General features: G+C 45.3%; 1 long non-coding RNA gene across 1 annotated transcript; it reads left to right on the top strand.

Annotated features, from left to right (window-relative positions):
* The first annotated feature begins 3,927 nt into the window (after positions 1-3,927).
* Positions 3,928-16,033, top strand: LOC122677394. Its single transcript, XR_006335767.1, has 3 exons — positions 3,928-3,983; positions 13,238-13,367; positions 15,843-16,033. It is a non-coding gene; the product is annotated as an uncharacterized LOC122677394 (long non-coding RNA).
* Positions 16,034-16,463: the final 430 nt, after the last annotated feature.

Raw genomic sequence — 16,463 nt, 5'->3', positions numbered from 1 at the left:
TTATTGGCAGCCCTGAAAGATGCCAGCAGCTGGTAGCAACCTGGCACCAGTGTCTGGCAGAGACATTAAAAATGAGACCTCACCCTGTCAGACCCTGTTCTTGCCCAACCCTGCCTGGAGGCTAGTTCCAAACACTCCCTGGGCCTGTGGGCTGTGGGTGGTGAGAGGTGTCTGCTTTGTAGTTGGCAATTGCACCCAAAGTTCTCTCTGCTTAAAAAAAAAAGACAAAAACCAAACAACCACCAACAATAAACCTCTCTGTGTGGCCTGCCACACTGGATGAAAGTCTTGCAATGCTCGGCTCTTCTTTAGAGGTAAAGGTATAGAAACCCTCTCTTAAAGTGCAGTCTGAGGTAGATTCTTAGGTATTTGGGCCTTAACCTCTTCATTCCATATAGTTGATGTACCCGACTTAATCTTCTCTACTCCTCCTCGTAGATTCATTTGTTTCTTTTTTCAAAAAAAATTGTGGTAAGATACACATAACATAAAATTTACCTTCTTGGCTGTTTTTAAGAATGCAGTCCAGCAGTGTTAAGTATACTCACATTGTTGTGGATGTCTTTTCATCTTGCAAAACTGCTCTCTGTACCCGCTGAACAACATCCCATTCTCTGCCCCCCACACCTGGCAACCACTCCTCCACTTTCTGTCTCTATGAATTTGACTACTTTAAGTACCTTATATAAATGGGATTATATGGTATTAGTTTTTTTGCAACCGGCTTATTTCACTTGGCATAGTGTCTTCAGGTTTCATCCATGTTGGAGTATGTGTTAGAATGTTTTTCCTTTTTGAGGCTGAATAATATTCCATTATGTGTATAGATCACGGTTTGTTTATCCATCCATCCTTGATGGATGCTTGGGTTGTTTTGACCTCTTGACTCTTGTGAATAATGCTGCTATGAACCTAGGTGTACAGATACCTTTTTGAGAGCCTGCTTTTAATTCTTTTGGGTATATTCTCAGAAGTAGAAATTCTGGATCATATATGGTCATTCTACTTTTAATTTTTTAAGGAAATGCCAAACTGTTCCCCAAGGCAGCTGCACCATTCCCACTGCCAGCGTACAAGAATTCCAAGTTCTCCACATCCTTGCCTATGGTTCTTTTTCTTTTTCCCTTTTTTTTTTTTTTTTTAAATAGTAGCCACCCCAAAGAGTGTGAGGTAATATCTCATTTGGTTTTGATTTACTGGTTTGTTTTCTTAAATTGCCATTTTGCAAACAGGAAACCGAGACTTCGAAATATGAGGTAACTTGCCTAAGGTTGTTCAGCTAATGGGTAGAGACGGGCCTGCACCACAGTGTTCTTGGGGCCGTTCTGAGCCACAGCAGCTGACGCCCACAGGCCGAGCATGTGGGCCCCGCTGGACCTGAGCACCCAGCCCTGCAGAAAAACCCTGGCACCACCTCCGCCTTCCTGCACAGAGCCGCCTGACGACTGTCAGCACGGTGGGTAGGCGAGCGTGGCCGTCTGCTCTGAGTCGCGGCTGTGCTCCTCGCGCCCCCGCCCTAGCTGTAGAGTTGCTGGCAAGTCAGGAATCCCCCCGTGCTACATGTTCTACATGTGCAAAAAGTCCTTGGTAAGAGTTCCACTTTGTAAGCTTCCTGCAGGAAAACTTCAGGGAATGCTGCTTGCCCTGAGCCCAGGTGTAAAAGGCAGCATCAGGCTGCCAGGAACCCCAGTCAGGGACGCTGCCCTTTTGCAGGTCACTGCCCAGTGGGGGAGACAGCCATTAGCTAAATATTTACACAAACATGTGCTCTGCCGCAGGACTGATAAGTGAGTGCCCGGAAGGAGCGAGGCCAGTGAGAACCAGTCCTTTTCACAGTCACAGGACAAACTCTTCCCCCATATCCAGGCCAACCAGGCTCCTATTTACATAACAGGTGACACTCTGGATAACATACCATGTGGCTGAAGGGGAAAGGTTACAAAATTTACTCCAGCATTTGCACTTTAAAATTCTTGGCTGATTTGGGGTATTCTAAACAAATCCCCTTTAATTCTTAGAGTAGATTCAATTGTCTTTTTCTTTTAGGCAGATATACTTGTGAGCAGGTTTTAGGCTTTTTTTTTTTTTTAGTTAAAAAATGTTCTCAAGTCTTTTAAGAGAAGAAGGAAGACCCTGGGGGAAGATGTGAGAGTTTATGGAGGTTATTGTCTGATATACACATCAGCTCTGTGAGGGCAGAGGTGTGTCTGTGGCTCATCATAGTACACCCAGGATATACAATGCCCGTTCCCCCTGGCCCAGAATAGATAATTCAACAAGTTTTTGTTGAATGAGAGAGTTCAATCCAGTCAGTATTTCAAGCAGCTATTATATTCCAGGCACCACTATGACTGATTAACATTCACTTTATTTTATTATTATTTTACTTTTTACTTATTTATTATTTAATTTTTGGCTGTGCTGGGTCATTGTTGCTGTGTGCGGGCTTTCTCTGGTTGTATTGCATGGGCTTCTCATTGTGGTGGCTTCTCTTGCCGCAGAGCACAGAGTTAGTAGCAGTGTCACAAGGGCTTAGTTGCCCTGAGGCATGTGGGATCTTCCTGGAGCGGGGATTGAACCCATGTCTCCTGCACTGGCAGGCAGATTCTTAACCACTGGACCAGGAGGGAAGTCCTGATTGACATTAATTTTAAAACACACTTATTCCTGTCCAGCGTGAACAAATCTAAGCTTTGCAACTCTGAGGTAGAAGTATTATCCCCATTTGGGCCAAGGATGAACTGGAGCCTCGAGGGTGTTAAATGTGTGACCTAAATTCTCCCACCTAGTAAGTGGTAGTCAGGATTGACCTTGTGTCCCTCATGGAACTCACTTGACCTCTGTGTATCATTAACCCCTGTTCAGGCACATCAGTCCATGTTGAGAAACAAGGGATGGTGGTTGTATCTTCTCCTTTTCTCAGTCAGTTGAGAGAGGTGCACACATTTTTTCCTGCACCCATGAAAAGTCGCAGAATTCTAAGGCTGAAGGAAAACATGGACGGTTCTTCTATGAGTGCTTGCTGCAGTGTTAGGCAGAGTTTGCAGAAACCCCTCCCAGGAGCTCTAACCAGCTTTCTGGTGAGTCCAGGGGGCAGAGCCCACCCCGGACAGGCCTGCCTACGGTCACTGCTGGCCTCGATAATTAGATCTCTTTTCATCTACTGAGCTCCAAGAGCTTTTACCCACATTAACTTGTTAATCTTAGCCCCATCCTTCTGATGCAGATGACAAGCATAATTAGGTCTAGTCAGGAGACAAAACAGAGTCAGGAGAAAAACACTGGGTCGCTTACTCCTCCTACTCTCTGGCTCACGGTCTCTTCTGCTGACAGAAGTGTTTTTGGTTTGCCTTGAATTGGCTTCTACCCTGCTTTTCTCTATCCCAATTCTGAAAATAAAGCATAGCTGGTTTGGATCTTAATGCACAAGTTTGGATGTGCAAAAATATCACATTGCTCTCTTTTCAGCTTTAAGTTCACCTCAGTCTAACTTCAACCCTCCAACCCTCTGGGCAGATGAGAGACACCGTCTCACTTTGTGTTGGTGTGGGCTGCTCCCCACGTCCTCCAGAAGCAGGGTTAGTTATAGGGCCCTTCTTAGTGGCCCTGCCTGTAGTCATGGATCCACACTGGCAGTGACTGAGATGTCCTTGACCTCTGCCTGGAGGTGCCAGGGCTCTGGTGAATGAGAATTTAGGCCTGGTCAGCCATGCCAGCTGCCCAGTGGCCACTGTTTGTGGTGCTGCAAGGGGATGGGACTTGGGGTCCCCTTGGTGACACTCAGATCTGTATCACCTCTTTCACCTCGGAGAATCTGCCCCTGCCATTTAAGGCCCTCCCAGTTCTCCTCCCCTGACAAGATGCACTGCACAATCTCCTCAGTGAATGCTTTTTTAAGAAAAATTATTTCTTTTTAATTGAAGGATAATCGCTTTGTGATATTGAGTTGGTTTCTGCCATACATCAATATGAATCAGCCATAGGTAAGTGTATGCCCCTCCCTTTCGAACCTTTCTCCCCATCCCACCCCTCTAGGTCATTACTGAGCTGAGGTTTGAGTTCCCATTGGCTGTCTATTTCACACATGGTGGTGTATATGTTTTGACTCTTACAAAAGCCGGGAGGAAAAACTATGTCCTAGCAGTTTTGGTTGAACAGATGACCCTTAGTCAGGGGATGCATGGGTCAGGTTGGGAAGAGAAAGGGACACAGACCTAGATTTCTCCTTCTCTTTTAAAACAGAAACAGTAAAGCACAATTAACATGACTTAAATTTCCCCATGATCGAGATCAAGACAATGTTCCCAAAGAGGAAACAAGGTGTATTAGTTCACTTGGGCTGTCAGAACAAAACACCACAGATGGGGGTGGGGGATGGGGTGGGAGGTTGGAGCTAAGCAACGGAATTCATTTTCCCACAGTTCTGGAGTCTGGAAGTCCAAGATCAGGGTGTCAGTCTGTTTAGTTTCTTGAGGCCTCTCTCCTTGATTTGCACGTGGCTGCCTCCCTATGTCCTCACAGGGTTCTTCCTTCCCGTGCCTGCACATCCCGGATTTTTTTTTTGTGTCCAAGTTTCCACTTCTTATCAGGACATCCGTCATACTGGATTCGGGCTCACCCTCATGGTCACAATTTAGCTTCATTACCTCGTTAAAGACCCAATCTCCAAATATAGTCGTATTCTCCAGGTACTGGGGCCACAACATATGCATTTTCAGGGGACATAATTCAGCCCTTAACACAAGGGTTAACGGTGGCTATTTTTTAAGACCACTGTGAATTCTACCTCCTTTGCGCTTTGTCAGACTGTCACCTTGTTGGGCTTTGGCATCATCAGAACTGAATTCAAATCCCTGCTTTCATGTTTCCTAGCTCAGTGGCTTTAGGCAGCTTATTTTTTAATATCTGGGAGGCAGGGTCCCCATCTCTAAAGTGGAGATAATGATAGTATCAACTTTGGAAAGTGCTTCAGGGATGAAATGAGACAGTAAAATAGTCAGCAGAGTGACTGGAACATAGTAAGTGCTCCGTAAGGAAAACGTTCCCGCACCCCTCCCTCCCTGATGAGTCGTAATAACTCTGCCTTTGAGGTCTCAGCACAGAAGCCACTTTCTCCAGGAAGTCCTCCCTGATGTTCCAAGCTTGGGTTGGGAGCACCTCCTTGATATCTCTCTGATCATTACACTTAGCACGCTGAGCTGTAAAGGTCAGCTGCAGGATTTGGATTCCTCGGTGCAGGGACTCTGCGTGAAGCAGATCCCCAGGCTCTTCTGTCTCCCTCAGAGCTGCTGGCAGAGGCTGGCATCTTGGTTTGTATCACCTACTGGGTGCTAAGAACATGTGATAGGAAAGAAGGGAGGGAAGGCTGGATGGATGTGGGGCAGTGAGGATACATAAGAGCAGTGTTCTCCAGTCCGCATCACTGACCTTTTGGGCAGATAATTCTTGTTGTGGGGGGACTGCCCTGTGCACTGTGAGAGGATGAGTAGCATCCCTGGTCTCCACCCCCTGGATGCTAGTAGCACCACCACTCTCAGAGTTGTGATGAGCAAGCGTGTCTCCAGATCCTGCCTAAAGTGTCCTTGGTAGGGAAGAGGGCAGAGGAAAACATAATCCCATTTGGAAACCACTGCTCTATTATTATTATTATTGCATGTGTGCATTCTTAGTTAGTCACGTCCGGCTCTTTGAGACCCTTTGGACTTTAGCCCACCAGGCTCCTCATGGGTTTTTCCAGGCAAGAGGAGTGGGTTGCCATTTTCTTCTCCAGGGGATCTTCCTGACCCAGGGATCGAATCCGCGTCTCCTGTGTCTCCTGCATTGCAGTCAGATTCTTTATGCATTGAGCCATATTTATCTATTTGGCTGCACTGGGTCTTGTTTGCATCATGCAGGATCTTTTTTTTTTTGTGGTTTGTAGGCTCAGTAGTTGTGGCACGTGGGTTAGTTGCCCTGTGGCATGTGGAATCTTAGTTTTCTGTCCAGGGATCGAATCCATGTCCCCTGCATTGGAAGGCAGATTCTTAACCATTGGACGACCAGAGAAGTCCCTAAGAACAACTGCGTTAGAGTGACTAAGGCTTTGATCAGTGGTCCTCAAATCACTGCACTGGAATCTTAGAAACACAAATCGCTGGGCCTCTGCTAGGGTTGGAATGTGTCTCCTCAAAGTTCTTATGTTGAAACCTAACCCTCTTGGTATTGGGAGGTGGGGCCTTTGGGAGGCGATTAGGTCCTGAGAGCAGAGCTGTCATGAATGGCATTCGTGCTTTCATAAAAGAGACCCCAGTGGACTCCCTTGGTACTTCCACCATGTGAGGATGCAATGAAATGTGTGTGACCCTCACTCAACCACGATGGCATCCAGAGCTCAGACTTGTAGCCTCCAGAACTGAGAAATCAATCCCTGTTGTTTATAAGCCACCCAGGCTGTGGTATTTTGCTCTAGCAGCCTGAAAGGACTAAGATGGCCACATCCCCAGAATTTCTGACTCAACCTGTCTTGGGTGGGGTCTGAGAATTTGCATTCCTAACACGGTGCTGCTAATGCTGCTGGTCTGGGGCCACTGAGGAACCACTGCCCTAGAGCTGGCAAAGCACTGGTCTTGAGAAACGTGCTGATCACCTGACCTGTGGGTAGAGCTGGCAGGGGAAAGAGAAAGCCTCAGACTTGGACCCTCTGGAACACATTTACATAAGATTCCCCTCGGGCTGCAGGCTGGGCAGGGACTGTGGGGACAGAGGGAGAGAAAGAGAGCTTCTGAAACTCAGGTCAGCTGGGCTGGGCAAGGGTAGGAGGGGCTCTGACTCCATCCCCACCCCGCCCCCACCCATCTTACTCACAGAGTCCAGCATTTACCAGCATTATTTAATAGATTTAGTGAGCACCAGCCAGGTGGCAGGCACTCTTTGGGTGTGGTAATACGTGAAGGACATAATAGGAAAAAGATTTCTTGCCCTCACGGAGCTTACTTCTGATGTGGTGAGACAGCGAATAATGATAGTGAGCAAACTTGTGGGACATGCTAAAAAGTAAAATGTTCCATGGAAACACCAAATGAAAATAAGCGGGGCTGTGAGTGGGAAGCAGAAGCAGGAAGGTGGGCAGCAGTGGGTCCAATCACTGGTTTTCTGGGTGGAAAAAGTCCAGATTCATTGCAATGGCTAGTTTCAATGGTGTAAATATTCTTGCTTTCCAGATTGAATGCTACAAATGTGACATCATTAAACATGAAATCGGGAAGAAATGCAGAGTAGCGCAATGTTATGCAGTATTTCTACCAAACAGAGTAGATGTAAATAACCTTGAGAAGAGATAATAGTGATGTGTAAAATAATTAAGAAGTGAAGACTCCTCAGTTCAGTTCAGTTGTTCAGTTGTGTCCAACTCTTTGCGACCCCATGGACTGCAACAAGCCAGGCTTCCCTGTCTATCACTAATGCCCAGAGCTTGCTCAAACTCATGTACATTGAGTTGGTGATGCCATCCAACCATCTCATCCTCTATTGCCCCCTTCTCTTCCTGCCTTCAATCTTTCCCAGCATCAGGGTCTTTCCAATGAGTCATTTCTTCACATCAGGTGGCCAAGGTATTGGAGTTTCAGCTTCAGCATCAGTCCTTCCAATGAATATTCAGGACTGATTTCCTTTAGGAATGACTGGTTAGATCTTCTTGCAGTCCAAGAGACTCTCAAGAGTCTTCTCCAACCCCACAGTTCAAGAGCATCTATTCTTCAGTGCTCAGCTTTCTTTACAGTCCAACTCTCACATCCATATATGACTACTGGAAAAACCATAGCTTTGACTATATGTACCTTTGTTGGCAAAGTAATGTCCCTGCTTTTTAATATGCTGTCTAGGATGGTCATAGCTTTTCTTCCAAGCAGTAAGCATCTTTTAATTTCATGTCTGCAGTCACCATCTGCAGTGATCTTGGAGCCCTTAAAAATAGTCTCTCATTGTTTCCATTGTTTCCCCGTTTATTTGCCATGAAGTGATGGGACCAGATGCCATGATCTTAGTTTTCTGCATGTTGAGTTTTAAGCTAATGTTTCACTTTCCTCTCTCACTTTCATCAAGAAGCTCTTTAGTTCTTCTTCGCTTTCTGCCATAAGGGTGGTGTCATCTGCATATCTGAGGTTATTGATATTTCTCCAAGCAATCTTAATTCCAGCTTGTGCTTAATCCAGCCTGGCATTTTGCATGATGTACCCTGCGTATAAGTTAAATAAGCAAGGTGACAATATGCAGCCTTGACATACTCCTTTCCCGATTTGGAACCAGTCTGTTGTTCCATGTCTGGTTTTAACTGTTGCTTCTTTACCTGCATACAGATTTCTCAGGAGGCAGTTAAGGTGGTCTGGTATTCCCATCTCTTGAAGAATTTTCCACAGTTTGTTGTGATCCACACAGTCAAAGGCTTCAACATAGTCAATAAAGTTGAAGTAGATGTTTTTCTGGAACTCTCTTGCTTTATCTATGATCCAACAGATGTCGGCAATTTGATCTCTGGTTTCTCTGCCTTTTTTAAATCCAACTTGAACCTCTGGAAATTCTCGGTTCATGTACTATTGAAGTCTGGCTTGGAGAATTTTGAGCATCACTTTGCTAACGTGTGAGATGAGTGCAGTTTTGCGCTAGTTTGAGCATTCTTTGTCATTGCCTTTCTTTGGGATTGGAATGAAAACTGACCTTTTCCAGTCCTGTGGCCACTGCTGAGTTTCCCAGATTTCCTGGCATATTGAGTGCAGCACTTTCACAGCATCATCTTTCAGGATTTGAAATAACTCAACTGGAATTCCATCACCTCCACTAGCTTTGTTCGTAGTGATGCTTCCTAAGGCCTACTTGACTTTGCATTCCAGGATGTCTGGCTCTAGGTGAGTGATTACACCATTGTGATTATCTGGGTCATGAAGAGCTTTTTAGTATAGTTCTTCTGTGTATTCTTATCACCTCTTCTTAATATCTTCTGCTTCTGTTAGGGCCATACCATTTCTGTCCTTTATGGAGCCCATCTTTGCATGAAATATTCCCTTGGTATATCTAATTTTCTTGAAGCGATCTCTGGTCTTTCCCATTCTGTTGTTTTCCTCTGTTTCTTTGCATTGATCACTGAGGAAGGATTTCTTATCGCTCCTTACTGTTCTTGGGAACTCTGCATTCAGTTGGGCATATCTTTCCTTTTCTCCTTTGCCCTTAGCTTCTCTTCTTTTCTCAGCTATTCATAAGGCCTCCTCAAACAACCATTTTGCATTTTTTTTTTCTTGGGGATGGTCTTGATCCCTGCCTCCTATGCAATTCACAAACCTCCATCCACAGTTCTTCAGGCACTCTGTCTATCAGATCTAATCCCTGGAATCTATTTGTCACTTCCACTATATAATCGTAAGGGATTTGATTTAGGTCATACCTGAATGATCTAGTGGTTTTTCCCTATTTTCTTCAACTTAAGTCTGAATTTGGCAATAAGGAGTTCATGACCTGAGGCACAGTCAGCTCCTGGTCTTGTTTTTGCTGACTGTATAGAGCTTCTCCATCTTTGGCTGCACAGAATATAATCAGTCTGATTTTGGTATTAACCATCTGGTGATGTCCATGTGTAGAGTCTTCTCTTGTGTTGTCGGAAGAGGGTGTTTGCTATGACAAAAGGGTGTTTTATATATAGGATGATTCCTATATGTAAAATAGATAAACAACAAGGACCTACTTTGGAGCACAGGGAAATATATTCAAATCTTGTAATAGCTATAATGTGTGTGTACATGCTCAGTCATGTCCAACTCTTTGTGACTCAATGGACTATAGCCCACCAGGCTCTTTTGTCCATAGGATTTCCCAGGCAAGAATACTGGGAGTACTGGAGTGAGTTGCCACTTTCTCCTCCAGGGGATCTTCCCCACCCAGTTATCAAACCTTTGTCTCCTGCCCCTTCTGCACTGTCGGCAGATTCTTTATTGCTGAGGCACCAGGGAAGCCCTTAATAACCTATAATGGAAAAGGATAAAAAAGAATGTGTGTATATATACATACACACACACACACAAATATGTACATATATATGTGATACTATTTGTTAGTATAAATGCACAAAACAAGTGGTGAGTTCAGGAATTTAAAATCTTGATTTCTAGTATAATTCATTTAGTTGTACATTTATATGATTTAATTATCATTAATTATCATGTATACTACCCAGCTTGCAAATTTCCTTAAAACTCAGCTCTCAAGAGTGGAGACTTGCCCGTTCCAGCGCGCCACTGGTGATTTGGGAGGGCTTGGTTGAAAATAGGACATTTGAACAGAAACCTGAAAGAGGTGAGGGAGAAGGTGTGTGGTTATCTGGGGATGAGCACTCTACTTCCTTCCTGGGAAAAGCAGCCTCTTGGGCCTGGGGTGTGCATGCGGCTCTGCAGATGCTGTTCCCGTAGCGTCTGTCCTCACTGCTGTGCCTACTGAGTCTTCGAGGCCAAGCTCTCAGATGACCTCTTGGGTAAAGTTCCTTATTTCTCCCAGGCCTTCTTAAATCCTCTCTGGAAACGCAAGGGGCTCTGAAGGTGATATGAATAAATCAGTGACCACAAGCCAACAAATGATTTCCCTCTATTTAAACCCAGTTGTTTTACCCATTTCATGATTATTCCGCCCACATGTATCTCCCTGTGGAGCCCTTTTTCAGGTGTGTGAAATATCAGGCTCATAGCTGATGTTTTGTAAGGGCTTAGCCATTGAGTGGATAGTGCTGATCTCAATCTGGGGTGGTTTAAGGCATGAGTGGGTTTTAGTGATGGCCCTTCTGTAGGTTTACTGAAGTCCACAGGCACGGCCCCTGGAGCTGTGGTAATGCTGGTAGCTTGACTGCCTCTCCCTCTCTGCACAGCCGAGGCACAGGAGAGCCCGGTCAAGCTGGCCACAGTCATAACCACAGTTATTCCCAGCAGCAGACACTGCCTAGCAGGCCACAGGCTTGGGGCTTTATTTAGGCACGTTCCTTAATCCTCACAGCAATCCAGTAGGTGGGAGTTCTTATCCCCATCTTACCTATGAGCAAAATGCTTGGAGAGGATAAGTAAGTCACCCAGGGTCACCTGGGTAGTAAGTGGCAAAGCCTTCACTTTACTGCATAAGTTGAGTAAGAACTGGTTTCAGGTGGCAAGGAGGCCAGCCATGTCAAATATTAACTGTAATAATACCAGGCAGCAGGGCTAAGTGCTCATTAGCACTGCCAGCCACACTTGGGACCAAGGGCGAAGAAACCTGTGATTCCACCTGGGGCACATGGCCAGCAGCACCTCAACCATAGTGGTTGCAGCACTCACTGAGTTGGAACCTCTGGGCGGGGGGCGGGGCTCTGGGCCTCTTGTTGGGAGCAGAGGTGTTCATGGAACCTCAGAAGAGAGGTTTTTCGTGTAGCTGGCTCAGGATCGACCTCAAGTGCTTTGGGGACAGTGCCACGTATTCATTTATTTATTCACTGAAACAAGCTGGGATAATATTTTTTAAATATTAACTTATTTTTTCTCCTTTCCTGGTATTTCTCCCTTGAGTCAATATACCAGTCTGGGGCCATGCCTAGGAGGTTAGGCAGAGAGGCAGAGGGAGGGAGCTTACAGTCCTCTTTCTGGCTTTGCTTTCCAAAACCTGAGTTCTTAAGTGACCAGAGAAGACTAGGGTGTCCCCCAAAAGTGCAGAAATTGCACTAAAGAGAGAGAAAAGATTCCTCCAATCCTGCTGGCTTTGGAAAGGTAGAGGGGGAAGTTAATGACTGGCTGAGGCAGGATGGTCTCGGGTGAGAGGTCTGGGGGACCACAGGTCCTCAGAAAGCTCTGGGGAGCCAAGGAGCAGTGCTCTGTGTCCTTCCCAGGCAGAGCTCTGGGGGAAATGGGGAACCCATGAGGGAGTGACTGCAGAGGTGAAGCCTCAGACTTACCTTGCACACACGGTCCTCCTGCACATAGTAACCACCGATGCTTATCAGGCACTTAACTCTGTGCTCATCTTTGCATGGGGGATGCCCTCTGTACCATTTTAGTCAGCTTACTGCTTCCCTGGTGGCTCAGAGGGTAAAGAATCTGCCTGCAATGCAAGAGACCTGGGTTCAATCCCTGGGTCAGGAAGATCCCCTGGAGAAGGAAATGGCTACCCACTCCAGTACTCTTGCCTGGAGAATTCCATGGACAGAGGAGCCTGGTGAACTACAGTCCATGGTATCACAAAGAGTCGGACACAACTGAGCAACTAATAGTTTCACCTTTCACTGGGGCTTGGAGTTTTTGTTAAGACCACCCAGTCAGTGAAGTGGCTGAACTGGGATTCAAACCTAGATGGCAGTGATAGGCTATGTTGTGTGCCCCTTCCCACAAAGATGTTGATGGTCCTAACTCCCAGTATCTGTGAATGCGATCTGATTTGGAGAGAGGGTCTCTACAGAGATAATCAAGCTAAAATGAATCCTTAGGGTAGGCCTGATCCAAATGTCTCTGAACATATAAAGGGGGGAAGTGGAACACAGACATGGGCATGGACACCTGGAGAATGCCACGTGACCATGAAGACAGAGAACAGGGTGCTGCATCTATAGACCAAAGGACACCAGGGATGCCAGCCAACCGCCAGAAGCCAGGAGAGCGGCGTGGAAAGGATTCTCCCACACAGGCCTGAAAAGGAGCCAACCCTGCCAACACTTTGATTTTGGACTCCAGCCTGTGGAAGCCTCTGATGGCTAAGCCACCCGGTGTGTGGTACTTTGTTACAGCAGCCCTAGGACGCTGATGCGGTGGTTGACTCAAGAGCTGGTGACTTAAAACACCAACTGTTACAACCGTTTACCTGTACCCTGTTCTCCTGCTCTAGCTGGACCCTGGGGAACAGATTCTGTCTCTCTTTTCTTTCTGCCCTATTGACCCTTCTTCATCACCTCCCACCTCCTTTGCACTATTTTCTCCACGTTTTTGACATTTAAAAAACTTTTTATTGGAGTATAGTTGATTTACAATGTTGTGTCAGTTTCTGCTATATAGCAAAATGAATCATTATACATATACACATATCCACTCTGTTTAAGATTCTTTTCCCATATAGGTCATTACAGAGTATTGAGTAGAGTTCCCTGTGCTATACAGTAGGTCCTTATTAGTTATCTATTTTTAATAGAAGTCCCCATATTTTTAATTGAAGTCATCTCTAGTCTTTAGTATCAAAAACTTAATTGAAGTGCCCTGTGTTTATACCTTTGTAGGTTACTGGGAATTCCAGAAACATACCTTGAGCTCTCAGACCTCTGGAGTGTATTTCTTGCCTTTCCTTGCCTGACATGCTCTCCAATGCATGCCAGTGACCACCTGGAAAACCTTTATCATCCTTCCAGGGTGAGTTCTTTCAGTCTGCTTCCATAAAACCACTCCTTCCAAGATACGGATAGACCTAGAAACTGTCATATAGAGTGAAGTCAGGAAAAGAAAAACAGATATCATATATTAGTGCATATATGTTGAATCTAGAAGCCTGACACAGATGAATCTCTTTGCAAAGCAGAAATAGAGACACAGACATAGGAAACAAGTACATGGACACCAAGAGGGGAACAGGATGTGTGGGATGAATTTAGAGATTGGGAGAGACACATATTGTTGTTGTGCAGTTGCTAAGTCATGTCCAACTCTTTGTGACCCCATGAACTGCACATGCCAGGCTCCTCTGTCCTTCACTGTCTCCTGGAGTTTGCTTAAATGCATGTCCACTGGGTTGGTGATGCTATCTAACCATCTCATCCTCTCCTGACCTCTCTCCTTTTGCCTAGAAAAGGCCTAATGAGGACTTTATGTTAATATCACAGGGCACTCTACTCAATGCTCTTTGGTGACCTAAAAGGGAAGGAAGTTCAAAAAAGCTGATTCACTTTGCTGTACCAGAAACTAGCACAATGTTGTAAAGCAATTATACTTCAATAAAAAGTTTTTAAAAATCCACCACCACCACCAAAAAAATCCCCAAACCCACCCCTTTGGTCAGATTGACTGTCTCCTTCCTGTAAGAACAACAGCAGAACATTTTCCCACTCAGGATCATTGTTGGCATGGACATGGCTGTCATCTTTGAATGCCTGAAGGATCCTGAATGCCTCTCGAAGGTCCAGGAATAGTAGGTGTTTTAAAACTTCCCCACATTCCAAGACAAATGAATCTGTAGACTTCCACCTGGAGTTCCTCATCCCTTCTTCCTCTTCTGGTTTCTCAAGTTTGCCTACCCATAAAAAAGAAATGTCTTCAAATTACTCTGTGCTTGGCACATATCTGTCTTATTAACAGATTTTCAACCCAGGAAAGAAAAGTTTATCCCACTTCCTTCCTCTCCCCTTCCTGTATTTTAACAAGGTTTTGTCATCTCCTTGAGCCAGCCTCAGCAGAGATGATTTGGCTAGGTGAGCATTTTATTTTGGCATCTGCAGATGGTGTTGGTTGGAGCCTTCTGTCCGTATACTGTAAAAGAACACAAATAGAACGAAAACATTCAGTCTGAAGCTGTGGATCCTTTCCAGCCCCAGATTAAGGCAGAGGCCCGGCTCCTCCAGGATAGAGAACAGGCTAGCTCTCCAAGAGCAGAGGAGTGGGGAGCAAGGCTGACGGTGACCACTGCTACCCAGTTGGACACCTGCCCCTGATGGCTGCAGGGGTGTGGAGGAGCTACTGGCCTGGCCTTTTGCAGGGGCTGTGCTGAGAACTCATCTCCTTTTTGGGAAAACAAATCAACATCCTGTGAGGAAACCTCAATCTGGACAGGTTTTCCTTGAGAAGAATCCATTTTGACGTCAGCGTCTCCCTGCTGGCTTTCTGCCTCCGACCTTTGAAAGTTCAGGCCACTCCACACTGCTGTAGCTGCTCCTCTGAGAAGACTCAGCTCTGAATTTTATAAGAGTTGCCCCTAGAACCCTGTGCTTGCCTGACTGCAGGGAACAGTGGTGACTTCAGTGGAGGTGGTGGTAGTTGCTAAGCCGTGTCTGACTCTCGCGACCCCATGGAACGTAGCCAGCCAGGCTCCTCTGTCCATGGGGATTCTCCAGACAAGAATATTGAAGTGGGTTGCCATTCACCAGCATAGCCCAGTGGGCCTTCAGGCACAATTTGATATAAGAAATGTTTGTGGAGTTCCCAGAGCATGCTTAAAGCATGGGGTGAACTCAAGAAGGGGAGGGGGTCATGGGAGACTTCTTTTTTTAATTTTTTTAAACAATTCTGTACCAGATAGGTAATAGTACTGATAAAACAGAAAGACCCTAAAGCACATAGCCTTCATTTTATTTTATATTGGAGTATAGTTTATTTATAATATTGTTTTGGTTTCAAATGTACAGCAAAGTGAGGTAGTTATACATATCCATATATCTATTTTTTTTCAGATTCTTTTCCCATAGAGGTTACTACAGAGTATTGAGTAGCATCCTCTGTGCTATACAGTAGGTCTCTGTTGATTATCTGTTTTAGATTTAGTAGTGTGTGTATGTTAATCCCAGCATCCTAATTCATCCTTCCTCCCAACCTTTCCCTTTTAGTAAGTGTAAGCTTGTTTTCTGTTTCTGTTTTGTAAATAATTTCTTTTGCATCATTTTTTAAGATTCCACATATAAATATCATATGATATTTGTCTTTCTCTGACTTACTTTACTTAATATGATAATCCCTAGGTCCATTCACGTTGCTGAAAATGGCATTATTTCCTTCTCTTTTATGGCTGCATAATAGATATATATGGCACATAGCTTTTATAAGGTAAAAGATGAGTTCTGTTTCAGATGCTAGTCCATAGGGAGATTGGCTGCCGCTGTCATTGTTTATCTTCTTTCTTAGGAACCCACCCAAACCTCTGTCACCCAGTCGGATGGGGAAGAAAGAAAGAAAAGTGCTCGCCCAGGTTTCCACTTATATCCCATTAACCAAATATTGGTAACATGGCCAATCTCTAGTTGCAAGGGACATTGAAAAATGTAGTCTTCAGTGGAGCACCTATGTGCCTAGCTAAATGTAAAACGATTCCTTTACTGAAGAACAAATATTGATAAACACACATTGCTGCTGCTAAGTCACATCAGCTGTGTCCAACTCTGTGCGACCCCATAGACGGCAGCCCATGAGGCTCCCCCGTCCCTGGGATTCTCCAGGCAAGAACACTGGAGTGGGTTGCCATTTCCTTCTCCAATGCACGAAAGTGAAAAGTGAAAGTGAAGTTGCGCAGTCGTGTCCAACTCGTAGCAACCCCATGGACCGCAGCCTACCAGGCTCCTCCGTCCATGGGATTCTCCAGGCAAGAGTACTGGAGTGGGGTTGCCATTGCCTTCTCCAAACACATACTGCTGCTGCCGCTAAGTCACTTCAGTCGTGTCCAACTCTGTGCCACCCCATCCCTGGGATTCTCCAGGCAAGAACACTGGAGTGGGTAAACACATACTAGCCTCTGTCAACATTTTTTGC

This window comes from Cervus elaphus, chromosome 20 (genome assembly GCF_910594005.1).
Source record: "Cervus elaphus chromosome 20, mCerEla1.1, whole genome shotgun sequence".
NCBI lineage: Eukaryota > Metazoa > Chordata > Mammalia > Artiodactyla > Cervidae > Cervus > Cervus elaphus.
The sequence above is the reverse complement of the archived record's forward strand: the minus strand, read 5'-3'. Positions and strand labels throughout refer to the sequence as shown.